This window comes from Saccopteryx leptura, chromosome 13 (genome assembly GCF_036850995.1).
Source record: "Saccopteryx leptura isolate mSacLep1 chromosome 13, mSacLep1_pri_phased_curated, whole genome shotgun sequence".
NCBI classification, from domain to species: Eukaryota; Metazoa; Chordata; class Mammalia; order Chiroptera; family Emballonuridae; genus Saccopteryx; species Saccopteryx leptura.
In genome coordinates, this window is record NC_089515.1 from 36077750 (window position 1) to 36098847 (window position 21098).

Genomic DNA, 21098 nt, shown 5'->3' on the forward strand with positions numbered 1-21098 from the left:
GAGCTTTAAATGATCGCCAGTTTAAAATACTGCTGGATGAAGTTGGGAATAATTACCCTGGTCTGCTTCTGCACAGCAATGTGCATTGGTTGTCAAGAGCAAAGGTGCTCAGCCGTTTTGCGGCTTGTCTGAGTGAAATCCGGACTTTTCTTGAAATGAAAGACGTCGAGCATCCTGAGTAGCTAACACTGAGTGGCTCCTGAAGTTCTATCTCGTGGACATGACTCAATGTAAAAATGCAAGGCATTGGAAATACAGTCTTATCCCTTCAACAAGCAGTGTTTGCATTTGAAAACAAGCTGGAACTCTTCATCGCTGACATTGAAACAGGTCGTTTACTACACTTTGAAAAACTGGGAGAGTTTAAAGATGCATACACAGGGCCCTGGCCGGTTGGCTCAGTGGTAGAGCGTTGGCCTGGCGTGCAGAGGTCCCGGGTTCGATTCCCGGCCAGGGCACACAGGAGAAGCACCCATCTGCTTCTCCACCCTTCCCCCTCTCCTTCCTCTCTGTCTCTCTCTTCCCCTCCGCAGCCGAAGCTCCATTGGAGCAAAGATGGCCCGGGCGCTGGGGATGGCTCCTTGGCCTCTGCCCCAGGCGCTAGAGTGGCTCTGGTCGCGGCAGAGCGACACCCCAGAGGGGCAGAGCATCGCCCTCTGGTGGGCAGAGTGTCGCCCCCTGGTGGGTGTGCCGGGTGGATCCCGGTCGGGCGCATGCGGGAGTCTGTCTGACTGTCTCTCCCCGTTTCTAGCTTCAGAAAAATACAAAAAAAAAAAATGCATGCACAGCAAGAGACCCTGCTCAACATCTTGATTTCCAGCAGCTAGCGGGCTTCACTTCTAATCTTCTGCAATCATTCAAAGCGCTCTTTGGAGAATTTTGTGAGCGCACTCGTCTTTTTAAGTTCATCACTCGTCCACATGAGTGTGCAGTGGACAGCACCAACCTGAGTTACATCCCCGGTGTCTCCATCAGAGATTTTGAGCTACAAGCTGCTGACCTGAAGGCCTCAGACATGTGGGTGAATAAGTTCAAGTCACTGAATGAAGATTTGGAAAGACTTGCACGACAGCAAGCAGAGTTGGCGAGCAAACACAAGTGGGGAGAAATGAAAAAACTTCAACCCGCGGACCAGCTGATTGTCAAAACTTGGAATGCGCTTCCTGTCACATACCACACACTGCAGCGTGAGTATTACTGTACTGACAATATTTGGCTCTACGTATGCATGTGAGCAGTCTTTTTCACATCTAAAGAACGTTAAGACCAACCTACGATCACGTTAACAGATGGAAGTCTCAACACCTGCATGAAGCTTAACCTCACCACGTATCAACCAGATACAAAGCCATCAGGAAATCCATGCAGCACCAGAAATCGCATTAATGGTAAGAAGTACTTTATTCATCATTAGTTAGCAACAGCATAACAACGTTATTAAAAAGAATTCAGAGACTTACTGTATTTTAAAAGTGTTGGTCTTACATAAAATGCACACATTTACTTGTATTTAGTGTTAAACATATTGTATGGCTCTCATGGAATTACATTTTAAAATATGTGGCGTTCATGGCTCTCTCAGCCAAAAAGGTTCCTGACCCCTGCTCTAGTATGACCTGGTCACATTTCATCCTAAGCTAGTTTATCCTCCCTCTTTCCAGCATACTTCATATTTGCTTCTGCCCCAGGGCCTTTGCTTTACCTTTCTTTGACTAAAATGACCTTTTATTATCTTGACAAAGTCAGCTCCTTAAGTAAGTCAGGTCTCATTCAAATAATTCTTTCTTGAAAAGATTTTTCTTGGCCACCAAATCTAAAATAACCCACCCAATCCATTTCTACTTCTGTTGGGCAGATAAAATATATTATGCTTACTTTGTTAAAGATGACGCTGACCATGTGGAAGCCCATTGCCCAGGTGATTATATTAGTTGCCCTTCTTGCTTGGGATGGGCGTGATTATATTAATGTGTATTGGAGGTGGGCTGTGGGCAGGCAGGATCCTTGTAGCCTGGGGCTTGGTTTTAGGACTAAGCCTTTCCCACCCTTTTTGATGTGGGGTGGTGCACTCTCATAAGGAATCCCATTATGCCTCTGATAAGTGACTTTGTATCAGAGACTTCCTTGTTTGTATATTGGATTAAAGGTTTTGTTTTCTACACTATAAAGTGGGGCAGACCGGGAGCTTACACTCTCTCGGTTCCTGAGATTAACATTAGAGGGGAGAGCAGAGAAAGACCACGTGGAGGAGGCCAGGAGAAACAGCCAAGATGGTGGAGTGCTGAGGGAGAAGCCAGTGTGTGCAGAGTTTGTGTAGAGAGAAGGAGATGGGAAACAAAAGTGAATAAGTCTGGTGAGCTAGAAACCTTTGATTCTAGGAAACTCGGATAAGTCAGTAGCTTTGTGAGCACTGAATGAGTGGGTTTTGGAGCCCAGTGTGTGTTTTTACTTGCCTGCCGGGTGCAAGCTAGGATTAAAGGTGATGGCCCACCAGTTCTTGGCTCCGTTGTTTCATTACCGACTGTCCGAATCAGATGAGAACCTGCCTGAGCCAGGCGGCTGTGATGGTGGCCGTGGCTACTGGTTTTACAACTCCCTTACCCTGTTTTATTTTCTACAAAGTATTTAGCACCAACTGAAATGATCCTGCATATTTTTGTCTACTTACAAGAGAGTCTAAGAATTTTTTGGTCTTGTTGACTGCTATACCCCAGTATCTAGGATAGTGTCTGGCATGTCAACAAATTATTTGCTGCTGTTAAAAAGGTCTTCTATATATTCTTCTCTCCTTTTAAAAAATTATAAATGTGATCACATTACTCTTGACCTAACTTTCTTATTTTAAAAATCTTGAAATAATTTTAGACTTACAAAAAAGCTCTAGAAATAGTACACAGAGTTCCCCTGGAATCCTTTACCCAGTTTCCACAAATGCTAAGAACTTAAATTTATTTACATACAATTATTACAATTATTGAAACCTGAAAATTAGTATTGATTCAATACTTTTCTTATTAACTAACTACAGATCTTATTCAAAATTTACCACTTGTTCACTAATGTCCTTGTTCTATTCTAGAATCCAAGGATAGGATTCCCTATCCATTTAATAGCTATGTCTCCTTTTCTCCTTTATTTCCTCCAAACTGGGAAAATTAATAATCTCTAGGTTCTTTTTTGTTTTTTGATGGTCTTACATAACCTCAACACTTTTCAAGGCACAGTTCCATTTCTTATTAAAATGTCTGTATCTTATTGATGTTTACATTTCCAATGTCAGCACAGTGTTTGATCCACAGTAGGGACACAGTAGGCTAAAAAAAAAAAAAATTGAAGAAATGTCAACTTTTGCCTGCTCAACCTTGCAGTTTTTTTTTAATTTATTCATTTTTAGAGATGAGAGAGGGAGAGAAAGAGACAGAGAGAGAGAGAAGAGAGAGACAGAGAGAGAGAAGGAAGGAGGAGCTGAAAGCATGAACTCCCATATGTGCCTTAACCAGGCAAGCCCAGGGTTTTGAACCGGCGACCTCAGCATTTCCAGGTCGACGCTTTATCCACTGCGCCACCACAGGTCAGGCTCAACCTTGCAGTTTACCTGTGAATGTTTCTCAGGCTTTTAGAGCAGAGTCCAAAAGTATTTGTATTGGTGAACCTTTCTGCCACTTTCTACACCTGGCAATGATTGGGCAATTGCTTGCTTTGATGATTCATTTCAGTAAGTGTCAGCATGCTGCTAAACATTCTCTTTTCTTTGTTATCAGTGTCTTTATCAAATAGGATGAAAAACTGTTGAAAATAATTCTGGGAATTACAAAGTAATAGGTTGGTGAGTTTCACTTCCTCAGGAGCTTAAGGTCAGTACATACTGTCCCTGTGTACCTCCCTTTTCCTTTCTGTCTGGTCATACCAGTAGCAAGTACATTTGGTCTGTGCCAGGGACTGTGCGTGCATTGTCATTAATGCTTTCTTATCAGGACCAAATGAAATAACTTTGACACTTCACTAGCTCTAGCCAGCTCACCCCCACCCAGTCTTTCAAATAGATCCTAACCATGACCCTTTTCTCTGTTTATATCTTTTTTCCACCATTCTCGGTTACCATGGTTCTTCCCCTGAATATTGTTTGACTGCTCCTCTCAACGGGGCTTCCAGATTCCACTCTTGCCCTCCTTTATGATCCACTCTTCAGACAGCAGCCAGAGTATCTTTTCTTAAAACATAAGTCAGGGCCCTGGCCGGTTGGCTCAGCGGTAGAGCGTCGGCCTGGTGTGCGGGGGACCCAGGTTTGATTCCCGGCCAGGGCACACAGGAGAAGCGCCCATTTGCTTCTCCACCCCCCCCCCCCTTCCTCTCTGTCTCTCTCTTCCCCTCCTGCAGCCAAGGCTCCATTGGAGCAAAGATGGCCCGGGTGCTGGGGATGGCTCCTTGGCCTCTGCCCCAGGTGCTAGAGTGGCTCTGGTCGCAGCAGAGCGACGCCCTGGAGGGGCAGAGCACCCCCCCCCTGGTGGGCAGAGCGTCGCCCCTGGTGGGCAGAGCGTCGCCCCTGGTGGGCGTGCCGGGTGGATCCCGGTCGGGCGCATGCGGGAGTCTGTCTGACTGTCTCTACCCGTTTCCAGCTTCAGAATAAAAAGAAAAAAAAACCCAAAATAACATAAGTCAGATTCTGTTATTCTCCTGCTTAAAATCTCCCATGAGATTTCTTTGGAATGTAAGTCAAGTTCTAAACTCCCTTTATCTGATCTATAAGACCCCAGATGAACTGACCTCTACCCATTTCTCTAACCTCATCTGTTTTTTTATCACAATTCTCTTTATACTCAACTGTATTGTTTAATTTGTTATAATGACATATATTTTTAGATTCTATAATCTAAAAATAATTTAAATAAAATTAGTATTATTAAATAATCTAACAAACAACACAATATCACTTGAACAGGGTAAAGTAAGGTTTAATAAAGCTAAGTACTTGAAGCTAATTCTTTTTAATAAAAGAAGCTTATTTAGATATTACAGTTTTATGGGTGATCTATTCTACCAAAATGAGAGCTCTTAAATTAGAGGAACTTAAACTAATAATATACATTGAAGCTAAGTAACAGAACCATTCTGTCTATGAAGTGGTAGGTTTTATTATTTCAGGAAATGAGCAGGCATAATTTATTATAGATTTGGCTTATTAATTGAGCTTAATCAAAATTTGAAGTTATAAAATCATGTCCATAATAAAATCTATAAATGGGATTACACATTTATACAAGTTACTTTTTTTACATTTCTAATTAGTTAAAATCAGGAAAATTCATTTTCTAGTTATTTGGGTCTGACTTACTCATTTCTCATAGACTAACCAAGCCAACGAGGGTGGGCTCCCCCAGATGTGATACAGTAGAGAGCACAGCCTTGAGAGAAGAACTGACTGGAATTGAATCTGAATTCTACAGCCCAGTAGCTGAATGACCTTATTCAGTATATTCTAACTTTCTGAGCCTCAATTCCTTCCAAGTAAATAGGGATAACCTCTCAGAGTTATTTTAAGGATGAAATGAGGCAATTTGTTTATTGACACATGGTAGGTACTCAGTGTATGTTACTTTCTTTTTTTTCATCACAGTTTGGCTAATCAGTCCAAAGTAACATAAATTGATCTACTTTCTATTTCTATTCCCATTATGATAGACCTGGGATCAACTTGGGCAGAAGAAAAAAAATGAGAAAAATATCATAGAGGCAGAATCATCAAGACTTGTCTGACATAGAGAAAGAATGAGACAGAAGCCACACATGAGACTAAGGTTTCCTTTGAAAGTGTTAAGTTACTTAGGAATGTTGAAGGAATTTGTGTTTATTTGTGGATAGGTAAATTATGGAAAATTGCAGGATACTTTTTGGTAAATGACATTATTTAATTATTGGATAATTTAAGACACTGTTCCCCTGCCCTGTGTTTTGAGTGTAATGAATATTAATTTGAAATAGAAAATCTGTGTGTCTGTTCAGAGTACTTTAGGAAATTGTCAAGTATTGAAAGTAATGCAAATTTATTACTTGTATTTCATACCAGAAGTGGTTATTTTATCAGAAAACTATTCTTGTACTATTATTTTATTTTCAAATAACAGGGCCTTTTGGTGTTTTTCAGATGACTTTTGGGAGAAAAGACATTGCAATTTCTTGCAATTTAATAAAAAAAAATGTTTGATGGCTTCTCACTTTGGGACACTGCTAGATTGTGTTGGCATGGTATAGGAAGAATCTTGTATTTATGGGTTCTGTGAACTCTTGGTGGTTTTAAGTCATACCTTCTAAAATATCTCTGTATTATTTTTATTTTGGAGAAGTATTGTTTCATTGACTTTACCTGATTTAGTTAATAACCCACCGAAACAAACTCAATAAAAACTCTTTCACTTTATTTTTTTAACCCTGAAAATGACAGCTTATTCTTTGGTTAATAGTGTGAGATAATAAAAAAATATATATTGGTCTCTGCCCCTAGTTTCTGTCACAGGGCTTCTAAAATTCTTGTAATTTCCTACCTAAGTGATAAGAACACCAATAGCATCTTTTGTTCTAATAGGTGATTCTGGGTGGACTCCTGGTTGGCTCTTGGATGGGAGCTGGTCATAGAAAAACCAAGCCATGATTGGAAACTTGGAATTTTCAGCACCCCCAACCCCATCCTTCAGAGAGCGGAAAAGGGCTATGGAGTTAATAACTCATTATGCATACATGAGGAAGCCTCCATAAAACCCCAGTAGTAAGAGGTTCAGGGAGCTTCCAGGTGGGTGAATACATCTATGCCAAGAGAATGATACCCCCCAACTACATGGGGACAGAAGCTACTGTGCTTAGGACCGCCCCGACCTTGCTCTCTCTATATCTTCATCTAGCTGTCCATCTGTAACCTCTATCACAGGGGTCGGGAACCTATGGCTCCGAGCCAGATGTGGCTCTTTTGATGGCTGCATCTGGCTCACAGACAAATTTTTAATAAAAAAAATAATGTTAAAAATATAAAACAGCCTGACCAGGCGGTGGCACAGTGGATAGAGCATCAGACTGGGATGCGGAGGACCCAGGTTCGAGACCCCGAAGTTGCCAGCTTGAGCGCAGGCTCATCCGGTTTGAGCAAAGCCCACCAGCTTGGACCCTGGCTCTGGATCTAGCAAGGGGTTACTTGGTCTGCTGTAGCCCCCACGGTCAAGGCACATAGGAGAAAGCAATCAATGAACAACTGAGGTGCCACAACAAAAAACTGATGATTGATGCTTCTCATCTCTCTTCGTTCCTATCTGTCTGTCCCCATCTATCCCTCTCTCTGACTCTTTCACTGTTCCTGTACAAAAAATAAAATAAAATAAAAAATAAATAAAAAACACTAATTTAAAAAAATATATATAAAACATTCTCATGTATTACAATCCATTCATTTCCTACTGCTCATGTTCATGGTTGCAGGTGGCTGGAGCCAATCATAGCTGTCCTCCAGGACAACACCAAATTTTTATTGGATAATGTGTAACGTACACAGGTAGTTTTATGGCTCTCACAGAATTACATTTTTTTTTTTGATGGGCTGTCATCTTTAATTCTAGCTTGCACCCGGCGGGCAAGTAAAAACACACACTGGGCTCCAAAACCCACTCACATTCAGTGCTCACAAAGCTACTGACTTATCCGAGTTTCCTAGAATCAAAGGTTTCTAGCTCACCAGACTTATTCATCTCTGTTCCCCATCTCCTTCCTTTTCCCTGCATAAACTGCACAAACTGGCCTCTCACTCAACAGTCCGCCATCTTGGCTGCTTCTCCTGGCCACATGGCCTCTTTCTGCTCTCTGCTCTGCTCCCTCTGCTCTCTCATGCTAATCATCCCAGGAACCAAGAGAGCAAACTCTCGTTCTGCCCCATTTTATATTGTAGCTTCACAACCTCTAATCCAATATACAAAATAGGGAAGTCTCTAATACAAAGTCACTTCTCTGAGGCATGATTGGATTGTACCACCCCACATCAAAAAGGGTGGGAAAGGCTTAATCTCAAAACCAAGCCCCAGGCTACAAGGATTCTCAACACACATTAATATCACCTGGGCGACGGCCTCATGTGGGCAGCGCCATTTTTAACAAAGTGAGCATAATACATTTTATCTGCCCAACAATCCACCCCTATGCTCACTTTACTACCCACGATCTATACCACCGACATCCCTGTGCAAGGAAATTAGAACATTACACAAATTACAACAGCATGGCAAATTATACAATTTCAACAATTACAAGGTACATTTCACCAATATCTGAGCACTTTGCCCAAAGCGCAAAATGTCCTCGGCCTTCTTTCTAGCCATGGGAAAAGCTTCCCGGGGCAGGCGAGTGCTTCCAGCAAAGCCACCCCCCACCCCCATCAGGGTATTTCACATTGTCCAAAATCCATAATCCGTAAGTCCATCCAACAAAGGAGTCAGTGCCCACTCCGGTCATAGTCCAGGAAATCAGTCCACGCACATGGGGTGTCAGCCACCCCCCTCCTGGCAGGTCTTACACTGTCCCAAAGAGGAGCATGTGGCAATGGCAGTCAGCATTTCCATCTCTGCTCTGGAAAGCATGTCCAGCCCTATGTCCCCAAATCGCAGACCTACCGGGGCCATAGTAGGTGCTCCTTCCAGCTGGGCTGCCATCTTCTGGAGACTGTAGATCACAACTCCAGCTCGATTCTCCTCATCTTTCAAAGAGGAACTGAAAACACCAGCTCCCACTGCAGGGCTCGAGTCCTGGGCTGCTGCAGCCTTCTGCTCCGCAGACCTTGCAGCTCCGGACCCGATCTCAGCTTCAGCCTCAGCCTCAGCCCTGGCCTCCTGCCGCTGCTGGCTCTCCACCACATCCAGGGCAATCTGCAACTCATGAACCTGTGAATCCTCCTCCAGAAGCTGCTCCATTTCCAGGAGAATCTCACAAACCTGGTCAAGCTCCTACTCCAGCGCTTCCTCCAGTTCCAGGGTCAGCATCTCTTTCTCCTGCATTTGCTCCAGCTCCTTCCATTGCTCAGTTTGCAGGTCCCGGGCAGCCTCTTCCACAGAGCTCTTGGTTTCCTCACACATGGCTGTAAAAGTCAGCCAGCCTACGGTCACCAAAAGGACAGCCATGGGGAACCCTAACACTAGCCAGTCCTCTACTCCACCGCTCAAAGGTGGTGGTGGCTCCATACCAATCTCTGTCAAATCCTGCCGACTACGCCAAATGTAAAGCCAGGAGGCATGGCCGGGGCCACCATCACAGCAGCCCGGCCCATGCAGGTTCACATTGGATTCGGACAGTCGGTAAAGAAACAACGGAGCCAAGAACTGATGGGCTGTCATCTTTAATTCTAGCTTGCACCCGGCGGGCAAGTAAAAACACACATTGGGCTCCAAAACCCACTCACATTCAGTGCTCACAAAGCTACTGACTTATCCAAGTTTCCTAGAATCAAAGGTTTCTAGCTCACCAGACTTATTCACCTCTGTTCCCCATCTCCTTCCTTCTCCCTGCATAAACTGCACAAACTGGCCTCTCACTCAACACTCCGCCATCTTGGCTGCTTCTCCTGGCCACATGGCCTCTTTCTGCTCTCTGCTCTGCTCCCTCTGCTCTCTCATGCTAATCATCCCAGGAACCAAGAGCAGAATTACATTTTAAAATATGTTGTGTGCATGGCTCTCTCAGCCAAAAAGCTTCCCGACCCCTGCTCTATCATATCCTTTAACAAACTGCTAAAAGTGTTTTCCTGAGTTCTGTGAGCTGCTTTTGCAAATCTTGTTCCTTTTAAGGGAAAATTTTATACTTTAAAATAACTATGATATTAGATGTGTTTTTTGGAAGATAACTGTTGTAAGGTTAAAGTTTTCTTCTGTTCCTATTTGCTAAGTTTTTTTTAAAGATATTGCTGTTAAGTTTTACTGAATATTTTTTTCTTCATCTATTAAGACAACTAGAAACAGTTTTCTTTTATTATGATAGGATAATTTATGTGACAAATTCCATGTGTTCTCAGGCTAACTCAAGTTTTTCATGATTGTGTGTGTATAAAAATCACCAAATTTGAAATAACTATCTCTGAGAAGTGAGATTAGGGAGAGGGTACAATGGGAACCTTTTTACCTTTATATATATTTTGTGGACAATTTTAACTTTTGAAAAAGAGCATATATATTACTTTGATAACTGAAAGATCTTACTAGAAAAGCACTAGCAAGATTGATAGTCGGGCGAAGGCCCAATCTGAATGCCCAACTCAGAAATGCTGGGCTAGTCAGGCGGTCCATCAAGACTCCTCTTTGTATGGGAACCTCTATTCCTCAGATGAATAATGAAGAGACTTTGAAGCTCATAGTCAGATTCTAGAATACTTGTCACATAGCTCAACCGAGAGGAGGTGAAAAGTTGTTCAACCTCGGGGATCAGTATGCCTCCAAGAAGGTGGAGCATTTACTGTGAGGAGAAAAAATATAGTTATGAGTGCTTAATCCACAGATGGTAGTGACTCTTAATTTGTCTTTGCTGCTTCCATTCCTGCTCTGCAGAGATTTTTACCAAGTCCCTCTCCTTAGGTGGCTGAGTGGAAGAGAAAAACCCTCCTAAGAGCTTAAAAATAACTGTAGTCAACCAGTTCTATCCAGATCTCAAGGACTGGATAAAAATATTGTCCCAGCTTCTAGAACTTCTTCGGTGGTGGCTCTCAGGGCAGTAAAGCCCAGCACCAAAAGCAGTAGAAAGCATGGACGGTGCAGTGGGGTTCTAGGTATGCATTAGAACAGGGGTCCCCAAACTTTTTACACAGGGGGCCAGTTCACTGTCCCTCAGACCGTTGGAGGGCCGGACTATAAAAAAAACTATGAACAAATTCCTATGCACACTGCACATATTTTATTTTAAAGTAAAAAAACAAAACGGGAACAAATACAATATTTAAAATAAAGAACAAGTAAATTTAAATCAACAAACTGACCAATATTTCAATGGGAACTATGCTCCTCTCACTGACTACCAATGAAAGAGGTACCCTTCCAGAAGTGTGGCGGTGGGCAGATAAATGGCCTCAGGGGGCCGCATGCGGCCCGCGGGCCGTAGTTTGGGGACCCCTGCATTAGAAGAAGCAGTACAGAATGACAGCAGTTGGAGAACCACCAGAAGGTCATACACTGGGAAGTATAGGGTATTACATATGGTTTCTTGAGGTCGGTAGACACAAATGCCCTTGCACTTATTATCTACATAGATGCCAAGACTGTTGTAGCTCAGAGAAACAAAGTCTACACAAAGAGGGTTATGGAGAACCTTAGGCAGCTATGGTAACAGGTGCTCCTGCCGCCCTCCCTTATGCTCTCCAGACACTTTGTTAGTGCCAATCAGAATCACTCAAGTCCGCCTCTGCCTCTCCTATTAGACTGGACTCCTGGGAGGTCAGAGACCGTGGTGTCTTTAATCTTCTTTATTGTTTTTCATATTTGTACCCCCAAAGCACTTATTCTAGTGTGTGTTCAACACATGTTTATTGAACTGAATGATGAGGTTGGGCTGAAATTTTATAATAAGGAAGGAAGTTACAGAATGAGACCAAATGATAATAGTTAGGCACTAACCCCCAAAAGAAGAATTTATGCAAACAATAGCAGTATTCCTTAAATCTGAAAGAGAAAGAGAAATAAGAAGTTTGAGATAATACAAATTATTTCTTTACAAAGCTGGTCTTCGCATCCACAAGGAAAGAAATTCACTGTATTCTGTCCTTAGGGATAGCTACAGAAAGTAGCTGTTTGTGAACTGTCACAGAACAGTGACAACGTGATTGAATTTAGAATCTAGAGAGAGAAGAAAAGTAAGAAAAAGATCCATTAAGATACTTAATTTTAAAAAGGAAATAAGACTAAATTGCTAGATTGAAATAAATTCCTGGTGTTCATTTAAAAAATAATACAAAAACTTTAAAAATATCTTCTCAAGAAATGAATGTCACCCATTTTACAAATTAGGTACTGGAGGAACAATCATGTTTACTAAAGCAGTAGATGAAATCACTAGAGGTATAAAGACTTCATGGGAGAAGGGAAACATTATTCAAATAACAGAAACAGTAAAGCATATAACTTCTGCCAGATCAAATTCATATCAGCAGCTAGAATCACAAAGGACAAAGAATATCATTTTAATATGAACCATCGCTGAATGACTAGGAGACTCTGTGGAATAAAGAATACTGAATCAAAGATAAACTATTTGGGGAAATTGTTCTGTAAGGACAAATCATGCCTGAAAAATGCCCTAGGGATTCTCAAGGGATTCCATATATCTATAGAGAAGGGAATATATCGACTAGGTTGCACACTATAGATAATCCTAATGTTGGGATTTTGTGAAACAGAGAGCAATGTTTAGTCAATGGCAGATAGATGTCTTTGAGACAGAAAGCATCTAAAGCTAAATGGGCGCCCTTTAGGGGTAACAAATACAAAGAGATCCTCCTCAACATCTTTTTTTTTTTTTTTTTTTTTGTATTTTTCTGAAGCTGGAAACGGGGAGAGACAGTCAGACAGACTCCCGCATGCGCCCGACCGGGGTCCACCCGGCCCGGCCACCAGGGGCGACGCTCTGCCCACCACAGGGCAATGCTCTGCCCCTCCGGGGCGTCACTCTGCCGCGACCAGAGCCACTCTAGCGCCTGGGGCAGAGGCCAAGGAGCCATCCCCAGCGCCCGGGCCATCTTTGCTCCAATCTTTGCTCCATCTTTGCATCCTGGCTGCGGGAGGGGAAGAAGGGGGGGGGTGGAGAAGCAAATGGGCGCTTCTCCTATGTGCCCTGGCTGGGAATCGAACCCGGGTCCCCCCCACGCCAGGCTGACGCTCTACCACTGAGCCAACCGGCCAGGGCCTACTCAACATCTTCATGAATGACCTAAAAAAGTAAAACCTCCAAATTTTCAAATAACACTAAGCTTCTCTGAGAAGTGAAATACAGGATGCTCTTTAATCAGGCCATGTGACCCACCATAATGCCATCATAAACGCCACTCAGGAGCCTCACTGTAGGCACCGTCAGATAAGACACATGGATAAAAATAATCCAGTTATGCTTTAAAAATGTTGGGTTTATATTATAAAGAGGTTACTTCCTGCTAGCAAGTTACGACCAACAAAGGAGACCTACAAGTTGAGTTATTCCAGACCAGTGGTTCTCAAACTTTTTGGTCCCAGGACCAAAAAATTAAAATGTATGGAGGACTCAAAAGAGCCTTTTATTAGTTAATTTTAAACTAAAAAACAAAAAACAAAAACAACAACCATTACATTTTAATATAAATGAAATAATTTCAATTAACCATATTTTTCAAATTAAAAAAAAAAGGTAGTGAGATGAATAGAATTGTTTTTATAGTTTTGCAAGTCTCTTTAATTTGACTTAGGAGAAGAGAGTGGATGGTTATATTTGTCTCTGTATTTAAGATGTTGCAATGTTGTTCTGATTGAAGTAAAAGAAAATCTGGCTTCACACAGATATATAGTTGGAAAAGGAATATATTTTCATAGGCTTTTTTAGATAATTGTTGATACTACACTAAAACTCACCAATTGGTGTTTTTTTTTTTAGATCTTAGTTGCAGTATAGAATCTGAAACCATATTATTTATCTTTTCGATGTTCTGTAATATTAAAATTCATTGGTTTATCTCACATTTTGAATGTTTTTTAAAATTTAAACCCATGCATAATTTGTGTAACAGTGAATTATTCATTTGGAAATCATTGATTGACTGAATTCTACAGATCTTCCAAACACTGATGTTTTATTCTGCAAAATAAAACAGTCATTTGTTCATATCACTGTATTTCTCATCAGAAAAATCTTTAAACATTGAGAAATGGTCCCATTCACAGTGAGAAATACATGTTTTCCAAAATTCTAATTTTTGCTTGAAAAAAGCAGATTTTATCATTGGCAACAAACACTGTCAGATTTATTTCTTTGAAGTAACAAGTTCACTTCATTCATTTTGGAGAAAATATCTGCTAAACACTATAGCAATATTCTATCAGGCATTCCTTCAAGTAAAACTGGAGTTTCATGAAAAAAAGAAAGCAATGCATATAGCTCTTATTTCAAAGGACATGAGTGCTTTTCCTTAAGACAATCTTCTTATCTATAATGCAGCCGGTGATTAATATAGTACTCATTTGTCACACAGGCCATTAAAAAGACATTATCACGGGTTAAAACTTAATAAAATTAATAATTTTAACTGCCCTATTATGGGTATTCTTAAGTGAAATTGCCTTTAAAAAAAAACTGTGCGCCCTGGCTGGTTGGCTCAGCGGTAGAGCGTCGGCCTGGCGTGCAGGGAACCCGGGTTCGATTCCCGGCCAGGGCACATAGGAGAAGCGCCCATTTGCTTCTCCACCCCGCCCCCCCTCCTTCCTCTCTGTCTCTCTCTTCCCCTCCCGCAGCCGAGGCTCCATTGGAGCAGAGATGGCCCCGGCGCTGGGGATGGCTCCTTGGCCTCTGCCCCAGGTGCTAGAGTGGCTCTGGTCGCGGCAGAGCGACGCCCCGGAGGGGCAGAGCATCGCCCCCTGGTGGGCAGAGCGTCGCCCCTGGTGAGCGTGCCGGGTGGATCCCGGTCGGGCGCATGCGGGAGTCTGTCTGACTGTCTCTCCCCATCTCCAGCTTCAGAAAAAATACCAAAAAAAAAAAAAAAAAAAAAAAAGTGAGTGCACAGCGAAGAAAAATGCAATGGCCACTAGAGTTAAGGTGCCAACAGTTTCCCCCATGAGTACTTTTGCAAATCAGTGCTAATCCAGCACAGTAACCAGTGCAACTAATTTTTCAGTAACAGCGTGAAAACAGCTTTCGCTTTGCAAACACTCTGAGAGGGGCTCGGGGACGTCAAGGCTTGTGGACCACACTTTGAGAACCATAGTCTTAAACCGATCTCTGAATACATTGCCTCACCTGAGCTAGCCAAGAAAATGCTCTGTCTCATCAGCCTAGAATTAAAAACTAAATACAAAGTATTTTATTTAAACAATTAAATATCAGCTTCTCTTCTGTAGCTGAAATACCTTTCTTTGCACATAAGGAAGATTATTTATAGATTAGTAAGTATAATTATTCAGGACTAGAAGAACTACCTATAAGAGAAGAAAGACTTTCTAATAATTAGGATCTTATTTTGGAAAGAGAAGGGATTTGTCTAAGGTTTAATTAAAGTCATGATTTATTTTGGTATTTATCAAGTACTTATAGAGTTCTTTGTTATATAAAGAGGTATATATCGAGGTTCCTGCTCTTGAACAGTGGACAAGGCAAGATGCATAACTGTGGTAAGGAAAAAGAGAATTCAACAACTAAATGGAGATATAAGACAGTAATATCAGAATTGCTTCGAGGCAGTATGTGATCCAAAACTAGATGAGCAGTACAGATAGATGGTCAAGGCTCTGCAGTCTTGAGTGTTTCTCACCAGTCCTGGCCCCGAGCTGTATCTCACTGTCCTCTCCTCAAAAGCTACCACCCACCCAAGCCCAGGCTCCGGGTCCTGCCACCAGAGAGATCTCAGTCCAGCAGGATAGAGGTGCTTTCTCCTGAGTGGTATGGCAGAGTAATTCACAGAGCTCTTATCCAGTGTTTATTCCTGTTGTTTTCCTTAGCGTTCTTGTCTTCTAGGGTGTTTGCAAGGCTGTACTTCAGAAGCTGCTTGAGGTGATACTCTTTTTATTGCTTTTGTGAAAATCTGAACATTGAAATTGAAAGGATTATGCCAAGTGGTATGGCTGGTGCTATAGATGGAAAGTTTGTGTCTCCTCAAAATTTATACATGAAAACTTACCTCTCAATGTGACAGTATTTTGAGGTGGGGCTTTGGGACAGTTATCAGGTCATGAGGGCAGAGCCTTCATGAATAGGATTAGTGCCTTTAGAAAACACATTCCAGAGAGGCCCCCTTGGCAGAGCTCAGGTCTGCCATGTGACGACACAGCGAAAAGGTGGCCATCTATGAACCAGAATGTGGGCATTCACCGGACGCAGAATCTGCTGGTGCCTTGATCTTGAACTTCTCGGCCTCCAGAACTATAAGAAATAACTGTTTGCTTTGTAATCTACCCAGCCTGTGATGCCTGTTATAGTAGCACAAACGGACTAAGACAGGTGGGGAAAGAAGAAGCCGAAGCAGGTGAGAAGAAGTGATTTCTGAAGATGGGGTTGGGCCTACAGTTGGTGAGGAAGACCAGAGAGGTGGTGGGACCACTGGGGGGCTCGCTGTCGGGGTCTCTCAGGAGGCTTCCTTGTGCATTTAATTTGTGTAGCTACCACTATGCGCTAGGCACTGTGTAGTGAGGACCCTAGCAAGAAGGGTATATAGTTCCTGCCACAAGGACCTTCTTGAAGTGTTTCTAAATTCTGTTATTTAACGTTCTTACTACACACGTCTTATTATTATTATAACTAGCTAGAAAGTTCCTTTTTAAAACTCTTTTTTTTTACAGAGACAAAGAGAAAGTCATAGAGAGGGATAGATAGTGACAGACAGACAGGAACGGAGAGAGATGAGAAGCATCAATCGTTAATTTTCCGTTGCGACACCTTAGTTGTTCATTGATTGCTTTCTCATATGTGCCTTGACTGTGGGCCTTCAGCGACCTCGGGGTCTCAAACCTGGGTCCTCCGCATCCTCTTCCAACACTCTATCCACTGTGCCACCGCCTGGTCAGGCCCTTTTAAAATTTTATGTGCTCCACAGGACCTGTGCCATGCTCTCCACTTAGATGGCAATCTCCATATTGCTTTCTTTCATGCTTATTAGCATTATTATTATTATTTTTTGTAAAAGAATACTGTAGGGGAGAGACTATTATTTTCCCTTTACCTTTCTGAGTTCTTATTTGAGCCCTTGTAATAAAAAACAGGTTAACAAGAGAAAAACAAACGTAAGTTTATTAACATGTATACCTCATGTTAAAATGAGTAACTCCCTGAGGTGGCTTAGAATTCACAATTAATAGGGGAAGTGTAAGAGGAATGTAGATATCTTAGAGCAGAGTAAGATATTTTCAGGAAAGATGAATTGGCTCTTAGAGGAATAGATAGGAGGTATGATAGCTTGCGACAATGTTTGTCTGGGTGTGTGAGTCTCCTGTGAAGAGTCAATCTTTTCTGGTCAGTGAAACTCAGGGGAGAGGATTTATGACAAGTTCTTTTGGAGGATCTCTGTTTAGGCAGATAAGGGGAGTTCAGAGAAAGCCTCTCCTCACATTTTCTATTTTTTCAAGTGCCTACAGCTTAAAGTAGTCAATATACCAAAGCAGCATATTTTAGAGTCGCGTGTCCTGAACTCCTACAGTAGTATTTTGGGGATGCATATTCTGCTGCTCATCAAAAAATGTTTTAATTAAAAAAAGTGTACTGCTTATTATTGTAAAATAAATACATGTTGATTATAGAAAATCTACAAGATACAGAAAAAAATAAAGAAGGAAGCAAACCACAATGGCAATCCCATGACCCAGAGGTAATAACCTTTTGTACTTGGTGTATATTTTTCTAGTGTTTGTGTGTGTGTGTGTGTATGTAGGTGAGTGTGTGTGTGTGCAAAAGTGTATATGTGTTTCTGTTATATTTTACAGGTTGATCAAGAAATAATGAACAAATTACAACATTTATTTATTTATTTTTAAATTTATTTTTTACGGAGACAGAGAGTGAGTCAGAGAGAGGGATAGACAGGGACAGACAGACAGGAACAGAGAGAGACAAGAAGCATCAATCATTAGTTTTTCATTGCACATTGCAACACCTTAGTTGTTCATTGATTGATTTCTCATATGTGCCTTGACCGCGAGCCTTCAGCAGACTAAGTAACCCCTTGCTGGAGCCAGTGACCTTGGGTTCAAGCTGGTGGGCTTTTTGCTCAAACCAGATGAGCCCACGCTCAAGCTGGCGACCTCGGGGTCTCGAACTTGGGTCCTCCGCATCCCAGTCTGATGCTCTATCCACTGCGCCAATGCCTGGTCAGGCTACAACATTTATTATGCCATGCAATTTCTTGTAAGCATGTATCAAAAATGTTATGTTTGTACCACTGTTCTTCATAGCCTTACTGAAATGAAGGAACAAATCCCCTCGCTTTGTCAACGATGCTATGCAAAGATGAATTAGACTGCAGAATGGATTGGTGTAGTGTGGCATGAGGTGCACATATATATTTTTTTTTTTCATTTTTCTGAAGCTGGAAACAGGGAGAGACAGTCAGACAGACTCCTGCATGCGCCCGACCGGGATCCACCCGGCACGCCCACCAGGGGCGACGCTCTGCCCACCAGGGGGCGATACTCTGCCCATCCTGGGCGTCACCATGTTGTGACCAGAGCCACTCTAGCGCCTGAGGCAGAGGCCACAGAGCCATGCCCAGCGCCCAGGCCATCTTTGCTCCAATGGAGCCTTGGCAGCGGGAGGGGAAGAGAGAGACAGAGAGGAAAGCGCGGCGGAGGGGTGGAGAAGCAAATGGGCGCTTCTCCTGTGTGCCCTGGCCGGGAATCGAACCCGGGTCCTCCGCATGCTAGGCCGACGCTCTACCGCTGAGCCAACCGGCCAGGGCCGAGGGGCACATGTTAAACATTTGTAAGGGTAGGGAAATGACTCTAAGAGTTTCTCCACAAATAGGTTTTGATTCTGTGTTCACATATAATGTAGTTATTGAGGAGTTTATTTTTGTGTATATCCATTTCTTTTAAAATAATTTTGTATTTTACTTGACCAGGTGGTTGCATAGTGGATAGAGCATTGGCTTGGGATGCCAAGGACCCAGGTTTGAAACCCTGAGGTCGCTGGCTTGAGCAAGGCGTCACTGGTTCTGCTGGAGCCCCTGGTCAAGGCACATATGAGAAAGCAATCAGGCCCTGGCCGGTTGGCTCAGTGATAGAGCGTCAGCCTGGCGTGTAGGAGTCCCAGGTTCGATTCCCGGCCAAGACACACAGGAGAAGCGCCCATCTGCTTCTCCACCCCTCCCCCTCTCCTTCCTCTCTGTCTCTCTCTTCCCCTCCCACAGCCAAGGCTCCACTGGAGCAAAGTTTGCCCCGGCGCTGAGGATGGCTCTGTGGCCTCTGCCTCAGGCACTAGAATGGCTCTGGTTGCAACAGAGCGATGCCCCAGATGGGCAGAGCATCGCCCTCTGGTGGGCATGCTGGGTGGATCCCAGTCGGGCGCATGCGGGAGTCTGTCTGACTGCCTCCCTGTTTCCAACTTCAGAAAAATACACACACACAAAAAAAGATAGAGAAAGCAATCAATGAACAACTAAGGTGCTGCAACAATGGGTTGATGCTTCTCATCTTTCTCCCTTCCCGTCTGTTCCTGTCTGTCTCTCTCTCGCTAAAATAAAAAAAAGTTGTATTTTAAAAATTAAGATCTACCATATATACAGTTTCTATCGTGTTCTTTTCTTTTTTAAAAAAAAACATATTTTATTCATTTTTAGAGAGAGAGAGAGAGAGAGAGAGAGAGGAAGGAAGAGAAAAAGAGAGAGAGTTGTACATGTCTGGACCCAGGATTGGACCCACAATCCCGGTGTATAGGGACAACATTCTAAGCAACTGATATTATGCAATATTGTATGAAAAGTATTATCTCTCTTTGTCCCTGGAAGGGACAGTTCTGATTATCACAAGATCCTGCTCACCTCTCAACCCTTTTAGTCACAGCATATCAGACCAGAAGTAGGGATCTGACATAAGGGGAAAAGGCCATAGGTCCAGTTATAGAAATGACATAGTCTCTCTCATGAATTTAGTCTGAGGAACACAAGCTGTGATGAACATCTCGTTCATAAATTGTTTGTGCGTGTGTATGATTATTTCTTTGGGGTACATTCCTAGGTCAGTTACCTAGTCAAAAGAATTGGCAACATTAAGTACCTTGATAGATATTGCCAAGTTACTCTCCGGGGAAGCTATATGTCTGCACATGTTTATGCATTGTAAATACCTTTCTGATGCCCCTTTTCCAGTTTTCATTGGGACAGAAATGTTAATTTATGTGAGAGGTCACTATTAACATGGTTCCCAAAAAATGGGGGGCAATGAAAGCCCACAAAAGGGTCTTAGTTAGACTCCATTTTCCTGTATTGATCTTGTGTACATTTTTAGATAACTTTAATGGAGTCCAAGTTGCTTGAAAGGAGTCAAGGTCCGGGAGTGAATCTGTGGCTCTCAGAAGAAAGAAATGGAGTGTGAAGACGTCCTAGTAAGGAGGCAGACTTATTTTGATGGATATGTTGAAGAGTAAGAATTCAGCGGCCATTATCTTTCCATAAGTTTACTCCTTGCCTCTCTCCCAGAGTTGGAAATACCAAAGGGCAATCTGTTTCCCTTGCAACATTTAGCACAGTGGGGACACTTAGCAAAGATTTTTTTTTTTCATTTTGTAGTTGAGGAGAAGAAATAGTGAGATATGCAAGAGGAAAGGGTATTGTGGTGACACAGTCTGAGGCCGAGCAGCCTCGCTCATGTCTGCTGTGGAATGGAGGCAGGGGTGTTCTGAACACTGGAACGGGGCCTGCGAGCTGCAGCCCACAGACGGGGTGAGTGAGGAGAGTGGTTCTCGTATTTTTAAATAGTTGCAAAAGTAAAAGGAGAAGGATACTGTATGTGAAAGTTTCATGACATTTAAATTTCAGTGTCTGTAAATAAAGTAATTGGGTAGAGACTGTATGGCCTACAAAACCTAAAATATTTGTTTTTCGGCCCTTGCAGAAAATGTTTGCTTACTGCCATGAGAGAAGAATAACTTCCACTTCTGCCTGACCTGTGGTGGTGCAGTGGATAAAGCGTCGACCTGGAAATGCTGAGGTCACTGGTTCGAAACCCTGGGCTTGCGTGGTCAAGGCACATGTGGGAGTTGATGCTTCTGGCTCCTCCCCCCTTCTCTCTCTGTCTCTCTCTCCTCTCTAAAATGAATAAATAAAATAAAATAAAATAAAAAGAATAACTTCCATTTCTTGAGCACTTTACTGTGGGCCAAGTACAACAGAAATAATTTTACATGCATTTCCTTATTTAGTTTTCACAACTCTTGCT

At 42.5% G+C, this 21098-nt stretch overlaps 1 long non-coding RNA gene across 1 annotated transcript; it reads left to right on the forward strand.

Annotated features, from left to right (window-relative positions):
- The first annotated feature begins 1344 nt into the window (after positions 1 to 1344).
- On the forward strand, positions 1345 to 20947 carry LOC136385047 (uncharacterized). The gene is made up of 6 exons (XR_010747687.1): positions 1345 to 1388; positions 3762 to 3854; positions 17469 to 17536; positions 20169 to 20303; positions 20450 to 20602; positions 20775 to 20947. It is a non-coding gene; the product is annotated as an uncharacterized lncRNA (long non-coding RNA).
- Positions 20948 to 21098: the final 151 nt, after the last annotated feature.